This window comes from Littorina saxatilis, linkage group LG4, assembly GCF_037325665.1.
Source record: "Littorina saxatilis isolate snail1 linkage group LG4, US_GU_Lsax_2.0, whole genome shotgun sequence".
NCBI lineage: Eukaryota > Metazoa > Mollusca > Gastropoda > Littorinimorpha > Littorinidae > Littorina > Littorina saxatilis.
Window position 1 is genome coordinate 21692798 of NC_090248.1, and position 16416 is coordinate 21709213.

Below are 16416 nucleotides of genomic sequence, written 5' to 3' on the forward strand. Positions count from 1 at the left end.
AGGTCGTCAACTGCGAAATGATCTCATCTTCTGTACAAATCGACACTGAAATCGCACAAACTAGTGAATCATTCTCATGATATGTGTCACAGTTTCAGTGACACGAGTGGGAAAGGAACTCTTTGTGGGGCGCCTTTCCCAAATTGCAATGTAAGGCGCCTGTTGCTGGCAGCCGCATTGCAGAAAGGTTCTGCTAAACGATCACGAAATTCACGTGGAAAGTGCGGGCGTGAAATCCGTGCAGGAAAATGGGGTGATTCTTCGTTCACCATTAAAACACGTGTTCCGGGCATGCTATACGGTTGTATGGTAGGCGACCAGTGATTGGTCAGAGAGATCACTTGTCCTGGGACAGGCGATTGCTGATTGGTCAGAGAGATCACATGGTCTTTCTTCCCAATCAGTCCTTCGAGATTTTTTTCTGCACAACTTTTACAGACGAGAGGTCTGGGTTTTATTCCGTTGACTAAGATTTGGAGGATTCCAACGCGTTGAAAGACTGGTTTAGGTCTACCAACGGGCTTCTGATGTTAGTGCAATACACAGAAGGCTTAGGACGGAAGGATTTGGCTACATATTTTCGCTGACAAGCGGGAGCCAAATATTCTAGCGGTTTGCTTGGGAGAGCTACGTTTTACGAGCTGTTGAGGTAATTAGCCGTTACTTTACGCTGGTGACCGGTCAATGTCTGTGAAATATAAACTCTGTTTTGTTTCTCCATGATAGCGTATAACCACTGGACTACTACTATCATATAAAAGACTACAAGGTCTGTCACTCATCCGCACCGAATATGCATACCAGCGCTCATTGGTCTAAAACATATGTAAATATTGTGCAGCAAAGGGAAGCTACCCACGGGAAAATAGTCATCGAATATCCTGTTATTAACCAATGAGCGCTGGTATGCATATTCGGTGCGGATGCATGATTTGACGCAAAGTGGATATTAGCGGCTCGCAAACGAAGATTCGTCTAAATGATGGTTAAAAACAACCTGCACCGGACGGAAGCTGAAAACTAAAGGCACAAAAACAACCTGCACCGGACGGAAGCTGAAAACTAAAGGCACATAATAGTTCAAACAATCATTCAACTGTATTTATTTGACCTTACACAGACTGTAGGAAGAGGCAAACCGTCTTGAACAATGTATATTTCCCCAGGAAGCGACTCCAAGAAGGTGAGTGACAGACCTTGTAGTCTTTCTGTGATAGCAGTAGTTCAGTGGGCGATACCTTCCGCCTGTGGTATAACTTGCTCATTATAACGCTAAATTGTAATCTGTGTAGGGTTTTTGCAGATATGGAGAGGAGGAGAAAATGTCTTGAGTTGTTATTAAAAGTCTATTCTTGCACGCTGAAGGGGGAAGTTAGATATGTTTAAAGGTGGAAAAAGGGGGATTGTTGCCATGGTCACTGCACCAACTACTATGTTTCAGCTTGCTGCCTGAGCTCGCCGGAGGTTTGCTACACAGTTGCTGGAGGTTTGCTACGCAGTGCTACCCAGTTGCTACCTGGTTGCTGGAGACGTGCTACACTTTTGTTGGAGACGAGCTACACTCTTGCTGTTCCTTTGTTGTACGGTTGCTGTTCTACGGCTGTTGCTGGTGTTGCTGCGACTTTCACCTGTATTGCACCACTGCGCCACTGCATTTCATCCAATGGACCCTGGCTACACTGAGAGTTGAGTGCAACCATGCGTAACGCCTCTCACCTTGTGATCTTTCTAACCCTTTATGAAGAACTTTGAGTTGTGACAACGTGGAGTGTTAACGCCTGTACAGGCTAAGACATTTACAGAGCAGCTAAGCGTTTTCTAACTATACACGGTTCAGCGTGTTCTTATTATTTCATAAACTTTAACTGGCTTTTTGTCGCAAAGATGTGCGTAAGCATTTAAAAAAAAACGATTCACGATTAACACTGGAAATCATTTTTGGAAATCATGTTGTTTTGAGATTTCGTTAGTCTGAAGTTTTATTAATTAAAAACAAATTTTTGTTTATTTTCTTTGATATAAGGTAAAGACAGCCATACATTATGATGCGAATATTGTTTTTAAAAAAGATCAATATATGATGACATATGATCATTTTGATGCTACACATGTTGACACGTATATTTTTTTCACGTATGACTATTTTTAGTCCTTTTGTATAATGTAAAAGTTTTTTCTGAACCGCATGTAAATAAGAGAGTATGTGTGCAAACAGAAAATACAGTTACCATGTTTGTTATCTTGTGTTTTATTAATTGAATAAAATTTAAAAAGACAACAACAAAAACAAAACAAAACAAAACAAAACAAAAATGGCTTTTTGTCAGTTATTTTTGTTTTACGACTTGGTCGTAAAAACACTTTTGCCTTCACGAGAAGAGGGAGGTTGAGAGTTAGTGTATATAAACAGACGTCTAGAACTTATACCTTTGTTGATTCTTACTTCTTTGTGTGACTGCGAGAGTGGATCGTGGTGTGGTTAGTCAGTTAGCAGTAATTGACCGTTTTAGGTCATTAATTTGACCATTAAAACGTGACAATATGTGATAAATCGTCTCCCAAAAAAGGCCGAAAATTACTACTCCCGTTTTGTGTAATGATGTGCAATTAAAAAAGTACAAATCTTAACTTTTTGTGTTTTGTGGTATATTGATTGAGCAATGTCAATTTCGAGAATGTCCTCATACTTTTTTTTTTTTTTTTTTTTGGAGGGGGGGGGGGGGGCCGGGGGCGGGTGTTCTTTGCAAACCATTTTCCAGGGATCTTTGTCAAACTGTTATCAAAAACAGGCCACCTTTTTCGGTGTATTGTGCAATCAAATAACCACCTTTTTATATATTTCACAATGACAAAGCTCTTTAAATGAGGTCAGCGCTTTTTGTGACAATTCTGTGGTTGTCAGCAGAACAGACCCTAGTTATGAATCATATGCGTGACATAGATTTGTCACACACGATTATCAGTCAAGGCACGATTGAGCTCTCCGTGCTCTTCGTCAAACTAGGAAAGGGTTACAACCACTCTTGACGACGGGTTGGAACCTGAAATAGGCTGCTGGTTTCTTCTAAGGATAACATGTGATCAAAATCTGAATTCGCATATATAATAATAATATTCACTTTTTAATCGCCCCTTCTCACTAGAGCTCACAATAGCAAAAGCGTGCACACACACACACACACACACACACACACCTACACACCTACACACACACACACACACACACACACACACACACATATATAAATATATATACCTAAGTAGGAAAGGTTTTTCGAAATGTCAGTATCTTGAAGCGAAGAAAACATTCAGCATTAGTTTTCATTTTGTTCCGCTGAATTACAAGAATTAACATATATTTGTAGGCTACCCGGCATCCGAATGTACTTGTGTTGGTCACTCTAGTGCGTTTATACCGTGTTGATAGTGCACTGTACATATGAGAGATGATGGCTTGCTGTGTGGTACCAGATATACAGGAGTTGCTTTTTTAAATATTGTAATGCGAACAACAGCGAGTTTGACACGACCTCCTGTATATGGTATCACCACGTGTGAATTGAACGATATTGTTATCTCACGGTTGGTCTCTCACTGATGTAGGATAAATCATTGTTTACACTTAAGATTGAGACCTTATTTGTCATACATACTTCAGGCCATCGTTGCGTGAACAAAACCGTCACTTGCTGTTTTGATCTGGATAAGCCTAGATGACATGAGAAATACATTAAATATTTACACTTGAAGACTCGACTATGTTTGGTTTAGAACAAGAATCCTATTACAGAAGAATTTACAGAAGTTGTGAACAGAAAATCGGAACGCTCTGTTTTAAAAAGGAGGGTGGTCTTCAAACATGGGGGTTAGGCGGCGGGGAGGGGGTGGGGGGGTAGTCTTAACAAGGGGGTTCCACTGTCCTGTCATAACTCTGACAAGTCTTACAGGGAGGGAGTCTTAAAAGGAGAGTCAATTTACAGACGCCGAGAAAGAAATTCGGGAAACCGTGGTCTTAACAAGGGGGCGCCACTGTACTTCCCTGTTTTCCTACTCCAGCCAAAGAGCCAAAAAGGGTCAGTGGTTGTATGACAGACACTGTGTTCTACGTGTCACACAGACACTGACCAGTGCCAAGCGTCACATCTGAATAATTACTATGCATTTCTGATGAGGTCCAGATAAGTTCCCACGGCCAGATAGCTCTCCAATCCTCATTCAAGGTGTCGTGCTAATGACTAATTACCCAGATTGGACGTGTCCCAGGTTTTGACTTTGTTTGTAGCAATGCCACTAAAGTACAATGTATCGAGTGAACACTGGATGTCCCTTCTTTGAGCCATGTGACGTCAGAGGCCGACAAAACTTCATAGCTAGGCGGCCAGCCAAAGCAACAAAATAGTGCATGTTTGTGTGCGTTCAATCATAAAAACGAAAAGGAATTCTAACCAGAATCGATCGATACATAAATGTTATTTGTATCTTTGGCTAAAATATGACATTTTATACAGATCTCGACAGTCATTATTCACTTCGTCCGCAAGCGCGGTCTCGGCGGAAAACTGCATGACTGTCTCTATCTGTGTACAATGTTATATTTTGGTCAAAAATACAAAATAATAACGTTTGATATTCAACCCAGTACAAGCATTGGCATGGGCCATAACTTAACTACAAGCTATTGTTGTGTAAACGTCTTACTATCCAGTGCAATTACTCCGGCCACGTCTCTGTCGCAATTAGTAAGGCAAGGGCCAGTGCTTTCATTCGTGAGGGACACTCAGTGCGTGCGTCGTACGTGTCACACAGACATTGACCAGTGTGTCGTGTGACATGTGAGTAATGTCCATGCATTATATTCAAATGGGGCCAAGGCAAATGTACACAACCAGAAACCTCTTCGATTAATTAACAACGTGATTGATGACATTCGGGTCCCATTACCAAGAGATGTGTTCCTACTTTTTGACTTTGTTGGTACATAGCAATTACCAGTGTCTCGTGTGACAAACGTCTAATGAAAATACATTTAGTCAAGTACGAGACTCGTCATGTGCCTTAACTTTGCTACAGGCCCTTCTATAAGTATGAACAAGTTACTGTCTAGTGTAATTACTCCAGTCACGTCTCTGTCGAAATAAGTATTGTTTTGAGCTATATAAACCTAAATGGAACGAAGAGTTAGTATAATGTCCATGCATTCAGATGAGGTTAAAGTAAATTCTCGCGACCAGAACCCTCTGCAATAACCATCATGATGAAGTTATGGTCCCATTATCGAGAGTTGTGTTCCCACTTTTTGACTGTCATGGTAGCAATGACCATGAGTGTCTCGCGTGACATATGTATAATGACAATGCATTCAGATGAGGTCAAGGCAAATTCTCACGTCCAGAAACCTCTCCAAAAAACATGTTATACAAAACAAGGACATGGATCCAATTACCAATATTGGTGTTCCCAGGTTTTGACGTTATTAGTAGCAATTGCAATAAGTAGAACTCACAATTAGGGACACAGTAGCTAGTCCAGTTCAAGATTCGTCATGGGCAATAACTTCGCTACAGGCTTTTCTTGTGTGAACTAGTTACTGTCCAGCGCAATTACGCTGGCCAAGTCTCTGTTGATTAGAGTATTGTTTAGAGCTGTATAAGCCTAAATGGAACGGAAGAAAACATTAACTATTTTAAGCTTAGGAAACTGTGTCCAGTCAAGTACAAGAGTCCTCAAGGGTCACACTTTGTTTCAGACCATCCATGTGTGTGGTGGTATACGTAGTCCGATGGTCAGTGCTTTTACTCGTGGCCGCGGGGACAGACACTGTATTCTTCGTGTCACCCAGACATTGACCAGTGCGTCTCGTGCCATCTGCGTAATGGCAATATGATTTAGATGAGTTCAAGCTACGGTCTCAGCACTACAGCCCTCCCCAATAACATGCATGGTGTGGTACTGACGAAGGTCATTGATCCAACTAAGAATATTGGTGTGTCCAAGTTTTGACTTTTTCTGTAGCAATGACGTCAAACCATCTTTCTTTAAAGCTAGAATGTAGTACTTTGTTGGTAGCAATAACGTCAACATCTCGTCAAATGAATCTTGCTGTAAAGCTAGAATGTAGTACTGTCGTACTCCTCGGCAGAGATAATTTATATGTTACTCTAAATATTGTTGTGTTTCTCTGGAAACCTTCAAATCCCTTACGGTTACATGATGATTGCTTCGCATTCAATGCAAACCGACCAAATTGAAGTCCTTCTCCTTCTTTTTCTGCGTTCCCAAAATTGAAGGCCAACGCTCTCACAGATAATATGCTGTTATATCTATATAAGTGCATGTTATACGATGTAAACCCAGGTTACACACCGCCCTGATATGGCCCTTCGTGGTCGGGTGGGCGTTAAGCAAACAAACAAACAAACAAACAGGTTGCACAAGGTGACATGAACACATATTCAAAGTCATCATGACACGTTATCTTGCAGGACTTGAAAACAAAACTCAGTTACAAAATGATACACAACTTTTTGTCATATGTACATAGCTGTAGAGATAGCGTTGCATCAAACGCAGAAAACATCACGAGATAGAGACTCTGAGGTGTATCACATGCCGATGTTAGTATGTGTAACGCGAAACCTGCGAACGTCACCTAATTACAGACATGGGTCGAACAAGCATGCATGACGTTTTGTTAATAGAACTAAGCCTATGGCTTGACCCTGTGAACATGCAGGACATGATGAAAATGTGGTGAAATATTATTATATGACTTACGTGGGAATCTTTGAAAATTAATGCCGAGACAGCATTATAGTCGCAAGGGAAAACTGTGACTATATAAGTTCACATAAATATATATGAGTTTTGCGTGAATATTTGTTTGTCTGTTCACTTAAAAGACCGTTGGGTCGAAATATCTGTGAATGTATTGTTTTGTCAATAACAAACGTTCCAACAACCTACCTTTCTTGTTGTTTGATTCTATGAGTTCACTTTATGAATATGGTGGGGAAAAAATAAAAATGAAAAATGAAAAATCAAATGTTCGTTGGTGTTGTTTACAGGAAGCCCTCAAATTAAATGCTGTAAAAGAATCACTGAACCCAAGTATTCACATTAATAATAAGCAGAGAACGACATGAATATTTTGATGCCTTACATAGAGTATTATTTACAGGAAAAAACTGAATACACAAAATTAATGCTGAAGCGGCAAGACTATACAAGCTTTCGTGTAGTATAATAGATCTGCAAAAATACAGTGAAAACATGGCAAACTATCACATGAAGTGTTCTTTGCGGGAAAATCTTGAAATGCTCAAAACCACAACCACATCATTAAACATTCGGAAAACAACAAAAGTGAAGTGAAATCTCACAGAAGTATTTTGTTTACTTTCCAACCTTCACAATTAATGCCGAAACAGCATGAGTGACAAGAGTAAACTGAGTCTGCAAGTTCACATTATGACCATGCAGAAAACTATGACAGAATGATGAAACCTCATACAAATGTGTTTTTTTACACGAGTGTTGTAACACGTACCACACTATACCACCTTAACATCAATGCAGAAACAGCAATAGTGGCAAGATAAAACCAAGCCTATGAATAAAACTGTGTGAATAAATTATGCAGGAAACAACACGAGCATTGCGAACCATCACATAAAAAGCGTTGTTTACCGAGAAACGTTTAACATGTTGAAACAACAACCTTATAAACATGCAGAAAACAACGAGAGTGGATTGTAAACTGAAGTGTTCCTCTTTTGAAGAACACTTTCTTGTAACCCGTTTTTAACACTGTCTGAAGAACTAAACAATTCTACAAGCAAAAGTATAATCGTATTTACAATGTGTGCTATTACTTTTGCCAGTAGAGTTAGAGAGAAATTCACACAGTGTTTGCAACTGGTTAATACAAAAAATGTGTTCAGAAGTGGAACATTTCAGTTTGCAGTGTATACATGGTGATATCTCACGTTGATTCACGGTACAACCTTTAAACTGAATGCTGACACCGCATGTGCTGCACGATAAAACCGAGCCTACGGTTTCGCTTCGTGCACATATATACAAAAATAAATGGCACATAGCAAAAATTCACATTTGTATTATTTACAAAAAGACCTTGACACGCTGAAACAACGGTACTGGTGCTTCATCCACAGGCTGTGCAAAATATCATTATTTGTTTGGATATGATCATTATATATGCTAGAGAAGGGCGCAGGAGGGGGGGGGGGTAGGCAGTGGGGAGGGAGGGGAGGGCTTTTCATGTAGAAAACAGCGTCGGGGACATTCAGTGGAATTATTAGCTTCTTGCGTAGCTATCACTAATAGTTCTTTTCGTGGACTTGTGGTAACAGGCTAATGGGGAAACAATTGGCAAGGACAAAGACACAGATTAGGCATTATGTCTGTACATTAGCAAAAAACCCAGAGTAAACAAAATATAATGAGAAATAAAAGTCGTTCTTGAGAGAGGGAAACAAATAGTTAGAGTGGGGGCGTAATAGGGGTAGGGAATGAGAAAACTGCAACGTTGTAATGTCTAAATACTGATATTCTCTCTCTGTTACAGTGTCCGGCCTTCCAATATGAATATCATCAACCTTTGAATAGCATGTATATGGTATACACACACAGCAGAATAGAACACAAGCATATCACATTACACGGACACATAACCTTTAAATATCATGGAACCTACATGTTGAAGCAATACCTTAGTACAGCTGTACTCTCTCTGTCACAGTGTCCACACTTCCGATATGGATATATTCAAACCAATACTTAAAGGCACAAACTTTATCGCGTAAACGATTCGGCTCACCATATCAGATCTGGTCGTGATCAGTTTTACACGTGATCTATATCGATAAGGCATTCCCTCAGCTTGAACACATACTAAAAATCAACACTCTTGATGCTGTCCTTTAGAATAAAAGTTTTAGTTTTTTTCAATTAATTACGAAAATGACATAAGTGTTCATCTGCAAAATAATTCATTAAAAACTCCAATTCTCCACGGGAAGCAGACAGGATGCCAATTGATTGTTAGTATGTGTCCATGTGGAGGGATGGTCTTGTTCAATGTAAAAGCCTGAGCAAATGAAAAAAAAAAGATCTGTTTTTACGGGAAGACTGTGCATTTAAGCTGATGTATTAACGTCACGCTCATAAGAAAAATACCTAACTAGGCGTTTATGCAGTGAGACTACAGGAGAGGCTACTGGAAGGGTACATGTCATGTGTTAGAGAGTATACATTTCAGACCATCGGAAACCATTGCCACGGTTACGTAGGCAAAACTACCGTTCTTGTTTCTGAGTTAGGCACTTTTCAGCAAGGCTGCTGCTTTGATACAGAAAGACTTGTTTGAATATTGCGAAGGTATGCAAACGCTTTCCTGGGCTGTTATTCAGTTGTGCTAATTGAAAACGTTGCTGCCAGCCCTTTGATTAATCTCTCGCTTATCTCTCTCTCTCTCTCTTTCTCGCTCCCTCAGTCCATCCCTCACTTGTTTTAAACACCAAGCGAACACTCATAAATCCAAACAAACACGACCGAAACAGTATTCACCTTCATACCAATCCAGTATACATGTGACACGCCAGCATCATAGTTATACAGGGCCGGACCCAGGGGGGGGGGGTTCCAGGGGTTCCGGAACCCCACCCCTGGAAAAAGCATGTACCTTGCTTTGCGTGGGTTTTTTTTTAGGTTTTTTTTTTATAAATTTTGTGTGTCTCTAACAAATTTTATTCAATGTGAAATCCGATGAGAAAAAGGTACCCCCCCCCCCCCCCCCCCACCAACTCACACTGACAGGCCTTAACCCTCAAAACAAGGCCCAGAATGCACCAGATTGCACAGATTTTACCCGTCTTTCAAAAATTTTCCGGGGGAGCACGCCACTTCGCTGATTTCCCCCCCCCCCCCAAAAAAAAAGGAGGAACCCCCCCCCCCCCCCCTTACAACTCATTTGGTCCGGCCCTGGTTATAGGACTTTTCACCGAGTGGCCAAGGGGCAGAAATAGTTGGAATACTACCGGAGGATTAATGACAATTTATTTCGGTATGTGCCTCCAGGGAGTGAAAGGTCAAGGTTCACATTTGTTTTGTTCGTTCATGGGCTGAAACTCCCACGGCTTTTACGTGTATGACCGTTTTTACCCCGCCATTTAGGCAGCCATACGCCGCTTTCGGAGGAAGCATGCTGGGTATTTTCGTGTTTCTATAACCCACCGAACTCTGACATGGATTACAGGATCTTTTTCGTGCGCACTTGGTCTTGTGCTTGCGTGTACACACGGGGGTGTTCGGACACCGAGGAGAGTCTGCACACAAAGTTGACTCTGAGAAATAAATCTCTCGCCGAACGTGGGGACGAACTCACGCTGACAGCGGCCAACTGGATACAAATCCAGCGCGCTACCGACTGAGCTACATCCCCGCCCCAAGGTTCACATGACATAGATACATGTATATATCTGAGGTCCACTGCTGGACGCATACCAGCGTACCTGTTGCTACTACATCTACTACTACTTGCTCCTCTGACTCGCTCAGAAAAAGAGTATAGGTAAGAAGAAGAAAAATAAGTAAAAGTAAATAGACTGCCAAAGTTAAAAAATTCAGAACAAAAACCATTCTTGTTTTTTGTAGGTAAGAAAGTGAAGCTGTCACGTGGTACATACGATATTCTGGTTATAAATTCATCCTCCGGCCACGACATTTTTTGTTCTTTTTTTGTTCTCAAAACTCACACAACTAATCTCGAAAAGATCTTGCATTCATGGTCACTTCGAACTTTCCACATTCAAAAATAGTTATAAACCTCCCTCGAGGCTACAGGACCGGGATCTGAGCGGATTTTCCTTCATAAATATACAGCTTTTGATCGGACAAGAATGGACACTGTTTCTTAACAATTCATGAAGATCACAATCTTTAAAGCTAGGAAAAGATTATCATTTATGTTTTATTATTTATTTCAAGGAAAGTACACGTCACACATAGCCGGAATTCGCCAGCAGTGTAAGGCTTGTAGCGGTTTGCTATTTCTAGTATGGGAGGAAGAATGTTTCAGATTTAGGTTGTAAAACATGCCTTATGCTAATAGGATCCATAACGGTGTGTCAGTTTTGACATGTTAAAAATGTATAACACTCCGTAAATTGTGGTGATTTTCTATAATTTAGGAGTGAGAATGTTCAAATGTAGATTTCAAAAGATGCCAAAACGATTATTTTTTTCGATCGTCAGTCAGTTGTGTAAAGCCTACAGTATGTTCGATTGTCTAGATTTAGTCATATTGTTTATATTCAGATCCTGGACTCAATCCCATCGACTGTTATATACACACATGAGTCTAAGAAACCTACGATTTTCTGTAATTGTTCAACTGCATGTAATTTCATACATGAGCCTAAGAAATGTAAGATTGTCTGTGCTTAGGCGACCTATACTATTGACACTTCTTTCATTTAGGTGATTTTTTGGTGTCAGCAAAATCCCAAGTGAATGGTTAACAGCTCATGATCACTTGTAACTATTCTTCAGAATCTGGCTTTCGTCCTCAGAACCAGTTTATATACCATATATTGTATGTGTTCTCTTCGCTGTCTCATGGAACTAAACAGACAGTAGTATCTTGTTCTATACAGTGAAGTGGTGCGAATAAGCCCTTTCGTAGCATGTTTAAGCCCTTTCGTAGCATGTTTAAGCCCTTTCGTAGCATGTTTCAATTGTGCGATACTCCTCATCTTCCTGTTAACATGATATTGTTACTCAGGACGTTTTCGTATTGCAACTTGTGTCAAACTAGCCCAACGTTTACAGTGCCACTGCACTCTTATATATTAGAGTACTCGTGAACCAGCGTGCAGATGTCCTTCCTAGGTCACACAGCAATGCCATGCACCCGGATCTTAGACAGATAGGTAGGACTGTCTGGCTTATGATCTCCCTGTATATAGGGCGCCTATACGAACGGTAAAGTGTGGAATATATTGGCCTGACGTACCCTACTCCCTATAACGACGCTTAGTTGTGTAATATAAACATGCAGAAGGCACCCCACTTCACCGACATCATGCTGTGGAAACGATGTCGAGGATTAAGTTTGCGAAAGAATATCCATTGACGTCACTATATTTCCAAGGTCAGAGAGAGAGAGAGAGAGGGACACAGAGAGAGGCCTGTGATCGTGAGAAAATGATAGGTATGTCCATAGTGCGTATCTCCTATTGCAGGGTTTTAAGGCGATGTGCATGTGAGGCACTAAAACCACCAAAATCAAACTTGGAGAATACATGGAATAACTTAGTTTTTTGGGTAGTTATTGAAGAGACTTAAGAAAAGAAATTAAAAATATGTGAATACTACAGGACATAGACTGCCGTTGTTATGGAAACTGGCTTGAATAGCGCCATATTGGATTTCTAGGAAACGGTTTTACAGCAACATCATACCTCAACAATGCTTAATATTTGGCACAAAGATACACATGACTTTTATCTACAATCATATAGAACGATATTTTGAGAAAAGACTACAGTTGAATTTATATTCATTTTTGAAATAAGGATTAATGAATATGCGGTCAGAAATTCATTAATCCTTATTACAAAAATGTATATAAATTCAACTGTAGTCTTCAGTAAAACTATCGTTTTATATGATTGTAGATACAGTCGTGTGTATCTTTGTACCAAATATCATGCATTTCTGATGTATGATGTCGCTGTAAAACCGTTTCCTAGAAATCCAATATGGCAGCTGTTTCCATAGCAACGGCGATCTGTGTCAATGACTATTTACACAGTTTTCATTCATTGTTATAAGTCACTTCAATAACTACCAAGAAAACTAGGTTATTTCATGTATTCTCCAAGTTTAATTTTAGTGTCACACATCGCCTTCAGTACTTATCTGTTTGTAACACTCTCTTCTCAAGTATGTGTGTTTTTGAACGTTCATTTCTCACGTGAAATCTAAACAGAAACGTGCACGATTATTATTAGTGCAGTTATAAGCAGGTTCTAATGAGCGTCTCTTCATTTTCTGAGTTGTCCTTGCAGACCTCACAATTACTTGTGTCAGTTTTGCCCTTTCCAAGCAAGAACAGATTTTTAATTGGCTGGGTAGAGAGAGAGAGTGGGGGGGGGTGCAGAAAGAGAGGTATAGGGTGTGTAGGGGAAGGAGGGGGGCGTACACAAACTGTAATGATCCGTCTTTTTGTATATCGGTGGAGTTCCCTTTGATTTAGTACGCTAAACATGTGTGTGTCTGTCTGTGTGTCTGTCTGTGTGTCTGTCTGTGTGTCTGTTTGTGTGTCTGTTTGTCTGTGTGTGTGTGTGTGTGTGTGTGTGTGTGTGTGTGTGTGTGTGTATGTGTGTGTGTGTCTGGCTGTCTGGCTGTCTGGCTGTCTGGCTGTCCGTCCGTCTGTCTGTCTCTTTGTCTCTCTGTCTCTCTGTCTGTTTGTCTGTGACAGTATGCGTGCGTGCGTGTGCGTGCGCGCGTGTGTGTGTTTGTTTGTGTTTGCCTGTCTGTCTGTCTGTCTGTCTGTCTGTTTGTCTGTCTGTCTCTGTCTCTGTGTGTCTGTTGCAGTGGTCTTTATCCCTGCATGTACGTTCTGCTTTACCAAAGCATAAACAGACACAGACACAAACACAGATACACAGGCTCAGCCACACAAACGCAGACTAATTTTTCAATAAATTCATCCAACTGCGACATACTTAGGTCTCCACAGCCTCGAAACATCTGGCAAAACTCACTGGACCTGATAAACAAAACTATAGAAGAATAAAAATGGACCCACGCTGATGATGTTCTTGCGATAAACCCACCATAAATTACAGACAAAAACTAAAACTGTGATAGATGTACGGCATAACTCGTTCAGGAAAATGTGTGGCAATGTTCCCATCACAAAGTTGTGTTTGTTTTTGTTTAACCGAGCCCATTAATGGTAGTAACACAGTGACATTTCGCCCGCACAGAATCATTCGTGCATGAAGGACAAACCATTTACAGGAGTAATAATAAACATGTTTATAAATGCAATCGTCATTTACAGCAGTAGAAAGGGAACACGTACTGGTTGGTTGGTTGGTTGCTTACTTGCTTGCTTAAAGGCCTACTAAAGTGCAACATTTTTATTGCTTCAATGGAAAGAGCTGCATAACAGGATACCAAATATATTAAACAAAACAATTTCTTCCGCTCCGATCACCCGTAGTCGGCCTGAGAAAGTGCTCAATCTCACCTGTAATCAGCGAGAAGGGAAGCAATAGACATTATTTTGCTACTGCTTCTCTCCCCTGCCAGTGACGTCATGAGTGGTTGATGGCTACCAGAGACTGTAGAGTACACAAACGCGGATGATGAGTCTGAATTGCAGCTTTCGTGCGAAAGCAGTGACTTTGAATCGGAGTTGGAAACATCGGAACCACCGTATTCTGGAGCGATAGGCATAGAGCCATACCAGTCGGTTCGAGTGATGAAGACGAATGACCGAAAGACCAGCAGAAGAGGTTGATCGTAGTCGTCTGTTGTCAGGGAACGCATTGGTATGTATACATCACACCATACGATTGAGATTCTGTATTGTTTTTTGTTGTGCAAACCCCTGATTTCGATCATCTTGAACTAGCGACGACAGTTGCGATTGTAAAGAATAGCTTTTCATTTTGTCAATCTTCAGTTGATGTGCAGATAATTTTGCAATCTGTACGTAAAGTGCTAAAGATGCGTCGGTGACTGTGATTAGGACGTCAGCCCGGTTATTTTAATCCAAATCACATTTATTCATGTCAATGTACAACAGTGATTACTGGAAGTAGTGTGTCTTTAGTGTAAAAATGAGAGAAGGCTGACACATGAATGATGAAAAGTGTCAACTTGGTTTCCTTAATTGTCATTGCAGTTTGCACAGTGCATGACCAGTTTGCTTGTTGCTCACATTTTTTGTTGCAATTATTCTAAAGAAGTGGCTTTACACCTCGGCATGTCAATCAGTCACACGATTTTTCAGCACACATGCACACAGATGTATACACGAATAATTCAAAGCAAAATGAAGATGTTTAAACAATGCACAACTTAATCTTTATTGAGCATGAAGAAATATGATCTTATGCACAAATCAATTATTCTGTGCTATCTTTTTTTTTATTAGGTGCCAGTGTGGGAACTGTGGTGTTATGGACACAATCAAGGAGTGTCGCTGCTGTACCGAGATAGAGGAGATGGGAGCTGTGATGGGGGAAGAAGGTGTGAACTGTATTACTCTGCATCCTGGGTTGCCTCCCCTACATACTGTTGTGTTAGAATTTGCTGAATCGAGACTTGAATTCTGCGACTGCCTCAACCTTGTTGGGCTTTTCGAAATCAGCACAGAGTGGTGGTGGCAACGGTTGAGCGCCTCGCTGTTCCTGGATCTATCGCTCCATCTCCTGAGTGGTGTTATTGGATGTCAAATCAACAACCCGCAGCATCAGTCTCTCCACATATGCTGCAAAAATACACAAAGACTGCTATTAATGACCCCTTTTAAAAAAAATAGCAATGCACAGTTAGCTAAAACTTTTGCACGTATGTTTGTATATTTTTGTTATGTGTGGGCTTTTGATCTTGAACTTTAAAACAAGTCAATACATTTATTTCAATGAAAAAGGGATTCAGTCTTATTTCTTCCTCTATTTGAGGCACTGACTTTCATACTCATGCAGCTTCTTTCTCTCATGCTTGTAAGTTGTATACCTCCTTGTTTGACATGAAAAGGCAAAATGACTGCCGGAATGACAACATAAAGTCTTTGCATGCAAAACTGACAAAATTGTTTAAAAAAAGTGCAATTCACTTTCACTTCCCGGAGGGAATAGTCTTTTTACATTTAGTCAAGTTTTGACTAAATGTTTTAACATAGAGGGAGAATCGAGACGAGGGTCGTGGTGTATGTGTGTGTGTGTGTGCGTGTGTGTGTGTAGAGCGATTCAGACTAAACTGCTGGACCGATCTTTATGAAATTTGACATGAGAGTTCCTGGGAATGATATCCCCGGACGTTTTTTCTTTTTTGCGATAAATGTCTTTGATGACGTCATATCCGGCTTCAGGTTGCTTGATAATTGCACACACCAATTCATTGATTTTATATTTTACAAAGAACATGAAGCCGTTCTAAAACAGAAGGAAGTTTATTGGCTAAGTTTATAAAACGTAAAGAAGATGTGTAATCACAAAAATTGATTGAAATAACACTGACAAGACTGAATGTGACAACAAACAGAGCTATACTGGCCAACCCGAGAACTATACCTCTGTCTGCGTGCTGACATGTAGGGTATCGCTGAGAGGCTGATCAGTCACAATCACATCAATATGAGTTTGTGGTGAATCA

General features: G+C 40.5%; 1 long non-coding RNA gene across 1 annotated transcript in view; it reads right to left on the reverse strand.

Moving 5' to 3' along the window:
- Nucleotides 1-15392: 15392 nt before the first annotated feature.
- Nucleotides 15393-16416, reverse strand: part of LOC138964230 (uncharacterized) — a 2247-nt gene continuing 1223 nt past the window's right edge. The window contains exons 2-3 of the long non-coding RNA XR_011455053.1: nt 16335-16416; nt 15393-15529 (exon numbers count right to left, since the gene is read on the reverse strand). The exon at nt 16335-16416 is cut by the window's right edge and continues 59 nt beyond it. This is a non-coding gene — a long non-coding RNA (uncharacterized lncRNA). The remainder of the gene's footprint in view (nt 15530-16334) is intronic.